Raw genomic sequence first — 13,955 nt, 5'->3', positions numbered from 1 at the left:
ACAGTCCGCAGACTCAGGGTGAGCAAGGGTGGGGAGCGGGAGGTTTGACCGGGATTCGGCAGGAGGTGGCGCGTCCGAGGAGGGGCGCGAGAAGCGCGCTGGCCGGCTGGGATCGGAGATTTCTCGCCCTCCGTGCCTTCGCGGGGGTGTGCACGTGTGTGTCATAGGGAAGGCCGGCGGGTTGGGCTCCGAGAGGCCTAGTCAGCCGCGTCCTGCACCTTAACCCGTTTGGCCGGTCGCCTCTGTCGCCGCAGCACCTGCAGATATCCGGTCCTGGAGGCGGTTTCCGAGCGGGGCTTAGGGGAGTGACCAGACTGGAACCGGTCGTCAGAGAGTACGGGTCTGCACTGGGGGTAGAGTGGGAAGGAGACCTTGTTTGCAGTTGTTTACACGCACATTGGAGACAAAGTCACTACATAGTACTCGGATGACTTAAAAATCAGTGTAAAAGAGATTTCAAATGTCATTTAAAAGTGTTTTTCTTTTCCATTTTTATCCCCCATTCTTAGTCAGAGTTTACTAAATCTAAATGTTCTGTTACTAAACGGAACTTTTACTTCCTTATAAACAGGCAGAACCCTTATCTAACAGCCAGAGGAAAAACTTTACCACAGTGATTGTGCCTTTGAAAACAGTTTTTTTTCTTTGTTTTAAATATATAAAGAATCTTTTAAACAATATCAAAGCACCCCCCCAAGCTGCTTTAGAAATGATTATTCAGTGTTTGCAAAGTATCTTAGGTTCTTTGGAAAAATATTGTTAGGGTTATCTAAATATAAATAAATAAGGTTTCATGTTGCACCACTTGACATTAGGGAAGTAATTTTGGTAGCTGGGAAATTAATAGATGAACAAAAATACTATAAATAAGGTTTTTAACTTTTTCCTGTTTTACAATTCTGGTGTCTGTAACAGACTATCTGTTAGATCAGTGTTTTTTCACAAAAGGCCTGTAGTTGAAAAGTTCTCTGCCGTCCATTTTACCAATTACGTTGTAAAATAAATGTTATTACTTTATGTGATGAGAGCAATTTTGATTTGTGATCAGCTTTTTTGTTGCAAATCCTTTATTACAAATCCTCTTAAATTATAACCATGATCCAGTCATTTCATTTTATGCTCATTTGCCCAGAACGTAGTCTTAGCTTTCACATATTAAGAATGTGGAAAGTTTTTTGCAAGTTATCCCTATCTTTATGGTATTAAAAAGTTCTTATTCTGGCAGTAAGGAGGAGTAAACCGAGTTTCTCTGGCGTTTTGGTTGTTCGTTTTTCAGATGTGATAAACACATTCTTGCTAATTTTATTGCTGATCTTGGCATCCTGAGTTCTCAATAGTGGTTATCGAGTCCCTCCTGCACTTTTTTGGGGGGTACCGATAGAACTCATTCAGGCCTTGCGCTTGCAAGGCAGGAGGCGGAACCACTGAACTAAATCCCCAGCCTCCTTCTGCACTCATTTAATGAGTTGATTATAAGCAACCTTTTAAAAAACCTCCAGTAGATATTTAAGTGTTAGAGCTGAATATGTTACTACTTCACAAATATGTTTAGGCTCATTTTTCCCTTTCAGTCTAGTGCTAGCAGTGGTAGCCATAAGGCTTTCGATAAAAAAATAAAAACCAAATTTCTTGCTTGTTGTCATTTGCCAGATAAGTTCTTGATCTAAAGATGTGGATTTCTATTTGCTCTGAATGATAGAATCCCAGGCAGACAACAGTTCATTTGAAGGGCCAGCTGTGGTCTTCTCAGAGGTTATCTCTAGCCTTTAAATGGAGGTTACAAACTCATTTCCCCTGGAAGAAGGTTGAATGAGGGCTGTGGAGGACTAGACAGTGGGTGTACTTTCTCAAGGTGTGTGCCACTTTTTTCTTGTTGCTGAGACAAAAATACCCGACACCCAGAGTTAAAGGGGAAAGGGCTTATTTGGCTTACAATTTGTAGAGGTTTCAGTCCATCATCAGCTGTTTCCAAGGCAGAGTGGCACATGGCAGAGAGATATTGCAGAGGAGACATACCATGGTGGGCACAAAGTAGAAAAAGCAACAAGAGAAGCTAAGTGGTTTTCTGCCCCATTTATCTTATTCAGACTACTGGGATTAGGGTAGTGCCAAACCAATCACAGATGCATAGTGCTTTAGTAATCACATGCCCTTACTCCTAGCCTCACACACTCTAGATTCACCCACCTTTGACTGCATCTAGGCCTTGGGGAGACATCTAGACCCAAACCATATCAAGGTGCTATTCAGCTTCCAACTGGAAATTACAGGAATGAATTCAAGTTCAGCGTTGATTTCCCAAGAGAAAGAAATCTGAATTTTTATGACTTCACATTTAAAGTACTGGCAAATAATTTAAACATTTAAGAATCTTGTCTAGGCCCAAAACCCTCCAACTGAGCAAAACCCCTAGTCCTTTTAATTTTTCATTTTGAGACAGGGTCTCCTGAGTTGCTCAGGGTAGCACCCAACTTTCCATTCTCCTGCCTGCACTCCCAAGTACTTGGGTTTATAGGAAGAGGACCATGGCTAGCACCACTGTTTTTGAAGAATTTACAAACACTCCATGAGTGGTGATTCTGCGGACAGATGTGTGGAAAGGATGAATTGAACACATTTTTTTTTTTTAATCTTCCAGGAGTAGGCTTCATACAGAGTAGGCTCTGGGCACCCTTGTAATCGGAAGGAAGAAGACCTGCTGTTTGCTTTTTCCTGAGTTCTTCATTTGAAGCACAGCCTTGTTTGGTTGGACTTAAGATCATTGTTAAGAAAGCCTCGTGTTTTCTGTATTCATTAAACAAATTTGGAAGGTAGCCTAGAGAGGGCCTGTGGACCTCTCCCTGTCAGTGTGCCTCTGCTTTGGCTCTCATGCCTGTTCCTTCTCTGCAATGGGCCTCTCTCCAGGATGTGATTTATTCATCTTTTGGCAAATTTTATTGTGAAAAGCCTCACTAATAACTACACGAACACAACAAGTTATAAATTTGGACTATTCAGGACAAACCAGTGTGTGAGTTCACCATAGCTAAATGACAGTTTGTAGTCGGACAAGGTGGCCCATCCTTGTGGTCCCAGCTGCTCCACAGACTGAGGCAGGAGGATGATTGAATTCAAGGCTAGCCTAGGCAATATAGTGAAATTCCTTAAAAAGAGCAAGTTTCCTTTCATGCTGAGCCATGGAGTTGGAGAATTGTGATTTCTTATAGAAAACGATAATGTTTTAAAGTATCTACTAAAAAAAAAATTTTTTTTTTTTGGTTTTTTTGACACAGGGTCTCACTATGTAGTTGAGACTGACCCGGAACTCACTATGTAGCCCAGGCTGTTCTTGAACTCACAGCGATCCTCCTGCCTTAGCCTTCCAAGTGCTGGGATTACAGGTGTGCGCCACTACACCTGGCTCAAATGTCTATTTTTGAGGGTGGCTCTCCCTGTGACAAACGAGCTGGGATGTAAAATCATTGGATGTGTCAACTAAGACTGTCCTTCACATGTTACTTTAAGGTTCTAATGTTTGCCTGAGTAGCTCTTTAAAGCTTTTCTTTAAAAATGAACATTTATTATTTGAAAATGAATTCTTGATGGGTGATGGTACTGCTCTTCTTTTCCTAGACTTTTGCATTTTATCTTTAGAGTAATTGTGTACAGTACCAGTATTTCCCCCATCTTACAGATGAGAAAACAGAGGTATACAAAGGTCAGATTATTTCCCCAAGGTCACAAGGCTTGTTATGAATAGAAGCAGACTGTAATCCAGGCATATTCTAAAGCCTGTTTTCTTCCGTGCTATGGTAGAATGCAGTTGCTGAAATTAGTTTTCTAGTTGTTGGTGTTATAAACCTCTATACTGTCACTTTTCCCTATTCATATTAAAATCTCCACAGTTAACTATACTTATTAAATTATTAAAGCAATTAATGCTGAATGTATGTTTGGATATAGTTATGCCTATATGTATTCCTTCAACTCCCAGGCTGGGATCGAACCCAGAGCAGTTGAGCATGTTAAGTAAGCACTCTCCCATTAAGCTGTATCCTTGCCCCAGTATGTACTTTTTAAAAATTTTGACAATTTTTTTTAATTGAGTTTATTGGTACATTTAGGGATACAGTACAGTTACATTCATTGTTGGGATCATGTACCTTTACATGGCAAGTCTTGATTCTCATTTTTTTCCCCTTACCTCTGCCCTCCCTTCACCCCCTCCTCCCCTCCCCATCTACAAACACTTTATTTTCATCTTTTCATTCTCTCACATTTTTTTCTTTTCCCTTTTTGTTCTTCCCCTACGTATCACACCTTCCCTACACCTTTAGCTCCTTTCCTCCCATTTCTAAATGTCAGTAATCTTATTAGAATCTTATGCATTGTTGCAGAATATTCACACCAGGGAAACTATTTGGTATTTACACATGTGGGACTTATTTATTTCACTTAGGAGTATATCTTCAATATGTATCCATTTTCCTATGAATGAATCTATTCTCTCGCTCTTTATGGCTGAGTAATATTCCATTTTATAGAAAAACCACAACTTCTTTATCCAGTTTCCAACGGATGGGCAAATAGGTTGTTTCCAAGATTTAGCTATTACAAACTGTGCCGCTATAAACATGGGTGCACATACTTCTCTGTGATATGATTCTTTTAGTTCTCTTGGAAAGATACCCAACAGAGGGATGGCTGGGTCAAATGGAACCTCCAGTCCAAGCTCTTTGAGGTATCTCCATATTGATTTCCATAGTGGTTGCACTAGTCTGCACTCCCACCAACAATGGAGGAGGGTTCCTTTCTCCCCACAACCCCGCCAACATTTGTTATTGTGTGATTTCTTGATAGCAGCCATTCTTTGTGGGGTGAGGTGGAATCTCAGTGTTGTTTTCATCTGCATCTCTCGAATGACCAGTGATGTGGAACATTTTTTCATATATTTTCTTGCTGCTTTCACTTCTTTGTATGAGAAATGTCTGTTCATTTCGGATGCCCATTTTTGGATCGGGTCTTTATATTTGGGGGGACTGATTGTTTTGAGTTCTTTATATATCCTTGATAATAGTCCTTTGTCTGAGGTACAGCTGGTAAAAATTTTTTCCCACATTGTAGATTGTCTCTTAGTTCTGCTAATGGTTTCTTTTGAAGTACAGAAGCTTTTTAGTAAGATGAGATCCCAGTTGTTGATTCTTTCTGCTAGTTCCCGTGCTACTGAGGATTTGTTCATAAAGTCTTTTCCTATACCAATGTCTTCCAGAGTTCTGCCTAACTTACTTTCCAGCAAGTTTAATGTTTCTGTTTTAATATTTAGATCTTTAATCCATTTGGATTTTAATTTAGTGCATGGCGAAAGATAAGGGTCTAATTTTAATCTGTGACAGGTTGATATCCAGTTTTTCCAACACCATTTATTAAAGAGGCTATCTTTCCTCCACTGAGGATGGTGAGCTCCTTTGTCGAAGATGAGGTAGCTGAGTACATCTGCATTTGTTTTTGTGTCTTCCAGTCTGTTCCATTGATCCTCAGGCCTATTTCTTTGCCAGTACCATGCTGATTTTATCACAGTGGCTTTGTAGTATAGTTTCAAATTGGGAATTGTTACACCTGGTGCCATGTGACTGTTGCCTATAATGGCTTTTGCTATTCTAGGTCTCTTGTGGTTCCAAATGAATTTTTGGATTCTTTTTTCTAGTTCTGTGAAATATAGTGTTGGAATTTCAATTGGCATTGCATTGAATGTATATAGCAGTTTTGGTAGTATGGCCATTTTCACTATGTTGATTCTTCCTACCCAGGAGCAGGGGATATCTTTCCATTTTTTTATATCCTCTTCGATTTCTTTTTTCAGAGTGCTGTAGTTTTCAGTGTAGAGATCTTTTGTTTCTTTTGTTAGATTGATTCCTAGATACTTCATTTTTTTTGGATGCTATTGTAAAAGGAATTTTTTCCCTTATTTCTCTTTCTGTCTGAAAAATTTTGACAATTTTTTAAAAGAGAAAATGTGGTTTTTATACACATGGAGTATTATTTTGCCATAAAGAAGCTTAAATTTGAGATATTCTTGGGTAAATAGACGCACCTCAAGAATAAGTTTAAGTAAAATAAATCGAACACACGTTTAAAAATCACAGTTTCTCTTGTGTGAGAAACCCAAAGGGTAGATAAGGAGCAAAATGGAGGACAGATATTAGAAAATAGGAAGAAAATGTTGAAATGAGAGGGAGAACGAGGTAGAGGGTCAGGAGAAGGAAAGAAGGGAATAGGGATTGAAAAAGAATGGAAGGAAAACAATGGAAACAAAGTTTTGTAAATAGGGAGGGGAAGAAGGGTTAAAGAGGGGAATGGGAAAAAATGAAGAATTAAGGCATATTATGTATAGGTACAAATTCCCTGTGATGAATGTGATCATTATGTCAAAAAGTAGCAGTAAATATCAATAAAAATTCAAAATTCATAAAAATAGGAAAAAATTTTTTTCTTTTAAGAGACAGGGTCTCTTTATGTTGCCCAGGCTAATTTTGAACTCTTGGGCCCAAATGATTCTCTGTCCTCAGCTTTTCAAGTAGCTGGGACTACAGGCTGGCTATAATTTTTTTGAAAAGTTAAAAAGTCTTTGTGACTTGTTAAGTTGGCAGAGTAGAACACTGGTATATCTTTTATTTAGTTTCTTTAGGAATAGCAGAAATCAAACCCTGTGTCTCTGTAACCTGTATAACTTTAGAGTATAAAATTATTAGGATGTGTTATTTAGGAACAAGGCATTTGGACTTACTTTTTGAATTATAAAGTATATAAACACTTGTATAAAATATTACAAAGGATAAATGAAAAATTATTAAATTATAACATAACAAGTAAACAAATAATACAGAGTATAAAGTAATGCATCTGAGTTTCACTATAAAACACACATAATAAATCAACAAAAAATGACCCCTAGTCGTGCTACTTTAATCACCTAGGGCTAGGGGTGAGATAATGGGAAAAGAACAGTAAGGGCTGTAAAATGTGAATATGAAAGTTAGGGAAATCCAAGTGACCTGATGGGCTGCAGTATGATTTTGTGAGTTCAACTAAAAATGTGCATAAAAAAACTTGTTTTACAAAGTAGCATCAACTCGCTAAACCTGGGCTATAGTTACATTGTTTTGAAAAATAGCATCTTTAGTCTTGCTGAATTTACTCAGGTGGTTAGTATAAGTGTTACTGTTTTAGACTTGTGTCATGGTTATTTTGTAAATTGGTTTTGGTGGTAGAGTTGTTTAAAAGCTAGAGTTAGAAGCATGTGAAATCAAGACTTTTGCAAACATACGTAAATAACAATAAAATTATTATCTTAGTTTACTATTACATTGTTCTGAACAACATACAAACTCAGCTCTGGTTTAAACTTTTAGATGTTATTTAATGCATTTTTATCTGATCATATCTGATATGAGATTAAGATTTTGAGTATTTTAATTTCAGATAATCTCGACTTAAGTTTGTGTATCCCCACTAAGAGAAATCGGGCATATTATTGTTTTTGAAGTTAGTGATCTTTTCCAAGTTTCATTTCTTGGGAAATGATGGGGTTGGAAGGGGGATCTCCAAGTAATGGAATCTTCCTGGCTAAAAATGGAAGCCTAAATTTGCTGCTCTGGCTCTTTTATTTTGTGGATCCTCTTAACCATGGGATAGACCTCACTTTTAACTTGTATGAATTTTCATGTGAATTTCTAACAGACTTTCTCAATGTTAGAATCATGGAGCCTTTATTACTATCAATATTGCATAACTTGTAAGTACTAATAAACTACTCAATCAATTTGAGATCCTATCTATGCAATGTTTTCTTTTTTCTTGGTACCAGGGATACAACTTGGGACCTTACCTTTGCAAGGAAGTGGGCGGCACCACTAAGTTAAATCCCCAGCCCCAAGTTTGAGATACTGGATCAAATATTGTCCTTCTGATTGAGCATATCTGGCAGTCTTTTGTATCTCATAGTGGTATTTTCTACATTTCAAATTGGATCTTTTTAAAAGTTTTCAGGACTGGATTGTATTATCTGGACAAATACATTACGGAGTAGATCTTTCACAAACCAGTAAGCAAGTTGCTTTTAGGCTCTGTTTAGTTTTTAGCATTTTCAGATCATCTCTTGCCTTTCTTGAACTGCTTAATTCCCATTAGTTGAACAGCCTGAGAGATTTTCCTGAGTTTGCCTAAATCAAACTGATAGCCTTCCTGCTTGTTTCTCCTGATATTTTTTGTTCCCAGATTGTCAGTAGTTTGTTCTTTATGTTAAGTTGTGATACTGCATTGCTTTGTATCAGGAATTCTAATGTTGTGGTTCTCCTTGAAGATTACTCAGTGCCCCTTGCCTAAATCTTTAAGTGTTGTCTACTGCTGCCTGACTGGGTTTGTTTCTGGCCATGGAAGCTCGTTCTCTCCTGAGGCAGTGTCTGGTTTCTGGTCCTTGTCCCTTCCTGTTAGCTCCTTCTATGGCTGTTAACGATTTATATACAGATTTTACTTTGTTTTTCGTGTGGATTTTGGAAAGTCTTGTCCCAAGAAAAAAGTGGTGGTGGTGGGCATGACCCCTCTACATCTATGCATATTTCTTTCATCTAATTTGAGGCAGGCTTAATAGGAAGATTTCTTTGTCTAGTTTTCAGTAGCAATATTAAAACCATATGAAAAAGGTGGTGCTATATCCTTTAGATAGCCCTTTATGTTTTAACGTCCACCATAGGCCCTAACCTTTCTAGTGGCCAAATTATTCTGTCAAAATAATAACAGCACTTGATAAATTTGTTTGGTCTCTTTTCAGATAATATATTATTAGTTATAGTGGTAGAGACTATCAGCTTATAGTTAATATGCCACTAGGGATCTGGAAATTGTCACAACATTTTTTTCTATTGAAAATTAGGCTATAGGCCACATATTTGGACTTGTGTTATTTATTTTAGTAAGTAGAGTATGAATAAGCAAATTATGTCCTTTTTATTATGTGAGAAAACTGAAAAGTTCTTTGGAATAGAGAATATATAAAAATAATATTTCTTGGTGCTTGCCTACAATTGCTGCACTGGGGAGGCTGAGGGAAGAGGACTGTGGTGAGTTCGAGGCCAGCCAGGACTATATAGGGATACCCTGTCTCAAAAACCAAAAACCAAAAAAAAAAAAATAGTCCTATTACTTCTCAAATATTTTCACCTAAGCCCATTTAACAGGTTATTATCTCTGTTTGCTTGATACAGTACAATTACCCATTTTTTTCCAGTACTGGGCATTGAACATAGGGCATTTACAATGAGCTATATCCCCAACCTGTTTTTATATTTTATTTTGAGACAAGGTCTAAATTGCTAAGTTAGTTCCCCAGGCTGCACTTCAACTTCTGATCCTTCTCCCTTAGCCTCCTAGAGAGCTGGAATTACAGGTATATGTCACCACTCCAGCCTGGGATTTGATTTTTTTCCTTAGGAGCCAAACCCTAAACTTCTCGGAGCCAGGTTAATAATAATAACAGACATAATCATAACTAATCACTTTATATTTATTTTCTAAACCAGAGAACCCCAGTTGTAGTCCAGATGGTTTTTTTACAGTACCGATTGATCCCACCTCCCCAGTTTCTGATTCAGTAGGTCAAGGTGAGTTGCAGAATTTGCACTGCAAACGTTCTCTAGGTGATGTGTGGTGCTGGTACGGGAACATGCTTTGACACAGTGCTATTGGGACCATGAGCTTGTGAATACATCATAGCACAGGGTGACTCACTCATTCGTTTGCATGTTTACATGCTTTCATTGCTACAGTGACACTTGAGTATTCATGACAGAGACTCAGTGGTCCCAAACCTCAAATGTTTGTCATCAGGCCCTTTACAGAACAATTTGCAAATCTCCGCTCTCAGAATAGCCTGTAAAAAAACAAAAAGCGTTTATTCCCATTTTATAGATGAGAAAACTAAGCAAATAATTTTCCAATAAAGACATAAGCCAGTAAGTAGCAGATCTGATATTCTAGATGCCTTGCATATTTTGCTGTTGTTTTTTTGAGATAGGATCTTGCTATGTAGCCCAGGCTAGCCTCAAACTCATGATCCTCCTGCTTCAGCTGCCTTAGCTCTGGGATTATGGGAATCTACCCCCATGCTCAGCTACCCAAGCATGTTCTAAAACCAACTTTATAAATTTTTATTAATTTCCACACTTACCCCTGTAGCCCAGGCTCTCTCCTTTGAGCTCCTTTTTCAGTGTCTGTGCTTACAGATCTGCACTTGAATAGGCAGTGCTAAAGTGGGTAATCAAGAATTGTATCTGAGTTCTACTTTCCCTTCTCAGGTTCAGTCGTTGAGGCCAGTCATGTAGCTTCTGCCTCGACTACTTATTTTATCTTATTCTTTTGAGGTACTGGGGGTTGATCCTAGAACCTTTGCTCTGAGCTGAATCTCTAGCCTCTTTATTTTTAAAATTTGGGACAGGTTCTCACTGAATCACTAAGTTGCCCAAGCTGGGCTTGACTTTGTGATCTGCTTGCCTGCCTCAGCCTCCCAGAATGTTGGGAATCTAGGCATGTGCCATCCTGCCCAGCTTCAAAACTTATATTTATTAATGCTCACATGTTTGTCACCAGTACCACAGCCTGGATCTAAAGATGTTTACCTCTTGTCCAGGCTGCTGCGCTGCCTCTTCACTCTTGTCTCTCCTCTAATCTCCCATCAGTCCCTTCTTCCATGGAACAGCAGGAGTGGTCCTTATAGAACACAAGCCAGATCAGGGTCCTTTTGCCATCAGAATAATGTGCAGATTCTTTATTATGTGAGTTTGAATCATCAAGGCCCTATTTTTCTCCTGAGTCTCTTCATAGACCATCAGTCTCTTGGGTGTGGCACATGTCAGCCATACAAGTCCTCACTGCCATCCTAAAAAAATCTCAGCCCTTAGATCTCTTCAGAGCCTTTGCATGTGTGCTTACCATTTTTTGCTAGCTTAGCATTTCCCACTTAGATTTCAGTGTTTGGCTTACATTGCAAATGTCACTTCCTCAGACTGGCTTCCAGTTACAGTCTATCCCAAGTACATAGGTATCCAGATTTTCACTTTTGTGTTAGCTTTGTTTTCTTTTTGACACCTGTACATTAAATTGTGAGGGGATACTGTCATCAACTCTGGAATGTAAGCTCTATAGCGAGAGAACCCTTGTCTGTTCATGTGTATGCCGAGGACCTATAGTAGACTTAGAGTTGATTCCAGCCTGTGGATGTTAAGGAAAGTAAGAATTGGGCTTTGCCCTCAGGAATTTAAGTCTACTTGCAAGAGTGTATGTTCCTGTCTTTGTTGTCTTTTTTTTTTTTGTACTGGGGATCAAACTCAGGACCTCATGTTTACCAGGCAGGAGCTGTGCCACTGAGCTAAATCCCTGGCTGTCTTTGGTGTCTTTAGTTATCATTGTCTTTAAGAAACGTTGATTATATTCTTCTTGCACAGCATTATTTTTTTCTTGGATACTTACAGTTTTAGAGAGATATTGCTTGTAATATTAATATCGTTAATAATATATTTATAATTAAAGCAGGTACTTTTAATATGTAATTCATATAAGTACTAAAACATTTTATAGACTAATTTCAGGAGCACTTTTTTTCTCACTCCTAATCAAAATAGAAAGTTTACTAAGGTTGCCTGCATAAGAATGAGCGTCTCCATTGCTAATAGGAATTGGGGAGATTGGAAGATGGTCAGTCACAGTGGCTTTGTCACTGAATTCTAGAAATAATTGAATTACTTTTCAGTTTCAGTTTGCTTGAGTTATTTAGACTTCTCAGCGGAAATATGATCTCTTTGGAAGGATATTCGGTTACACAGTGCCTGAGAATGACTTCTGTAACTTTTTACTGCCAAATCCAAAGCAAACCATTTCATTAGGCCTTGATTTTTAAGTCCCGTTCTAACAAATAGGCAGGGCTGGATTTTTTTTTTTTTTTAATCAAAGAGGGAAATCAATGGAAAGGAGATTCTACCTGGGTGAGGTCCCACTGGTGTGAGACCAGATACGGGAAAGAAAAAAACTATGGTTGATATCCACAGCTGACTATTGGCCAAGAATAACAGGGAGAATTTATATTCTGGATTTCTTCATTTAATAAAATAGTATGCCCTTATAACAGATAATCTCTGCTCTTGCATTTATTGTGCCTAATGCTTGTAATAAGAACTTCTGATAGATCATTTTTACTTTTCACTACCCTCTGGGGCATGAAGGAAACTACAGGGGGTATTCATGCTCCATAGTATGCATGGGTTGAGGTTTTACTTTAAAGCAAAAAACTACATGAAAAAAGATGACTGTGTTTTTCTAGGAAAAAGTAAAAGTGCCACAATCATTTATATGGCCTCCTCCTGCAAGTCCACCACCTTTCAGAAAGGGCATTTTCTTCTCCTTTGTAGTATGTTTACCTCTGAGCGTTACTTGTCTCCACATTCCATCAAAGTTGTGTCCCTCGCATGTGGTAGGAGAGTTTTACTCCACTGATGGGGCAGCGAGTCATATGTGCTATGATTTGTTGTTCTTACATGATCAAAATAATCTTTGAAAACCTGATTTACATGTACCAATGAAAACATAGATATGCTGAAGGTGCATTGTTCAGAACAGCAAATATAACTACTTTTTAAGACAAAGGTAAACAGGTGAATAACAGCTTCATAACATAGTCGCTTATTTACTAATTTTTTTCCTCCTACAGTAGATGAACTCAAAGTCTTTTTTTTTTTTTGGTACCAGGGATCGAACTTGGGTCCTTGTGCTTGTGAGGCAGGCAGTGGAACCACTGAGCTAAATCCCCGGACCTCAAAAGTCATTTCTGTAGAAGGACAAACTGTAATTACAAATTGAATATGAGAGTTGATATTTGTTAGCACTGGATTGGAGTCATAAAACATTATCTTGTTTAGTTAGGAACCAGTTTTTGTGCATGTGGTTGTACCAATTAATAACATATTTGTAACTGTTTGCTATGAATTTTCTTTTGTGACCAGAATTGATACTGGATGTTAACTGTGGGTACTGACATATGTATGTCCTGTCATTTTATTTTTTAGCTGACTACAGTTTTCAGATGATTTATTTATAAGTCACATAGCCACTGTGAGGGAAAATTTTAATGAATGCTTTCCATGTACTTAGCTCTTCGTAATCCAAGTGGACACTTTGAAGTGGTTGGCTTGTTCAAAAAAACTGCTAATTTTGTTAGCTGGGTACAGTGGCGCACACTTTTAGTCCCAGTACTGTGGAAGCGGAAGGATTCCAAGTTTGAGCCTATGCTGGGCAATTTAGTGGCAGTGCGACCCTGCCTTGGAATCAAAAAGAGGCTGGTGATGTAGCTTACTGTGAAGGCCCTGGGTTCAATTTCCGATCTCCAGCACACCCTGCTTATTCTTTGTTAAATTTCTTCAGTGTCTGATACTGCTCAAAGCTTCATAACTGTGTACTGTTTCTGTTTTTGGTTCTTGCTCTCAGTCAACAAATCACTCATCTAACACAGATAAATACAGGAAAATCATATCAGTGGCTACATCACTCTGTTTTGAACATATTCACGATGGTCTGTCTCAAATGAGGGAACTGGTTGCCTTGAGTTTTCATTTGTTATGTGGTGGACTTGGATAAGGAGATCAATTATAATTGACTAAACAGGTGTGACGAGAGGGAATAGCGGTGATAGATTGCTAACTGGAGAAGCCGCATTGGACCAGGATACTGAAGGGCTGGCCCCACTTTTTCATAGTTAGTCTCGTAATAAGAACAATCACCTGATCTAGATTGTGATTTTCTAGTTGTTCCTTTGTTTATTACCACATCCATTCATTCACTTGTTCCCTTAGCCGGTTGTTCATTTGCTCAGAATGCTTCTTATATGACTGGTACGGTGTTGGGCACAGATATGGAGGTAAAGCAAATGCACTGTT

General features: G+C 38.4%; 1 protein-coding gene across 1 annotated transcript in view; it reads left to right on the top strand.

Annotated features, from left to right (window-relative positions):
- Nucleotides 1-13,955, top strand: part of Tbc1d4 (TBC1 domain family member 4) — a 205,130-nt gene that overhangs the window by 868 nt on the left and 190,307 nt on the right.

The sequence above is a fragment of the Fukomys damarensis genome, unplaced genomic scaffold (assembly GCF_012274545.1).
Source record: "Fukomys damarensis isolate Sample0158 unplaced genomic scaffold, DMR_v1.0_HiC HiC_scaffold_6, whole genome shotgun sequence".
In the NCBI taxonomy this organism is placed as follows: Eukaryota; Metazoa; Chordata; class Mammalia; order Rodentia; family Bathyergidae; genus Fukomys; species Fukomys damarensis.
The sequence above is the reverse complement of the archived record's forward strand: the minus strand, read 5'-3'. Positions and strand labels throughout refer to the sequence as shown.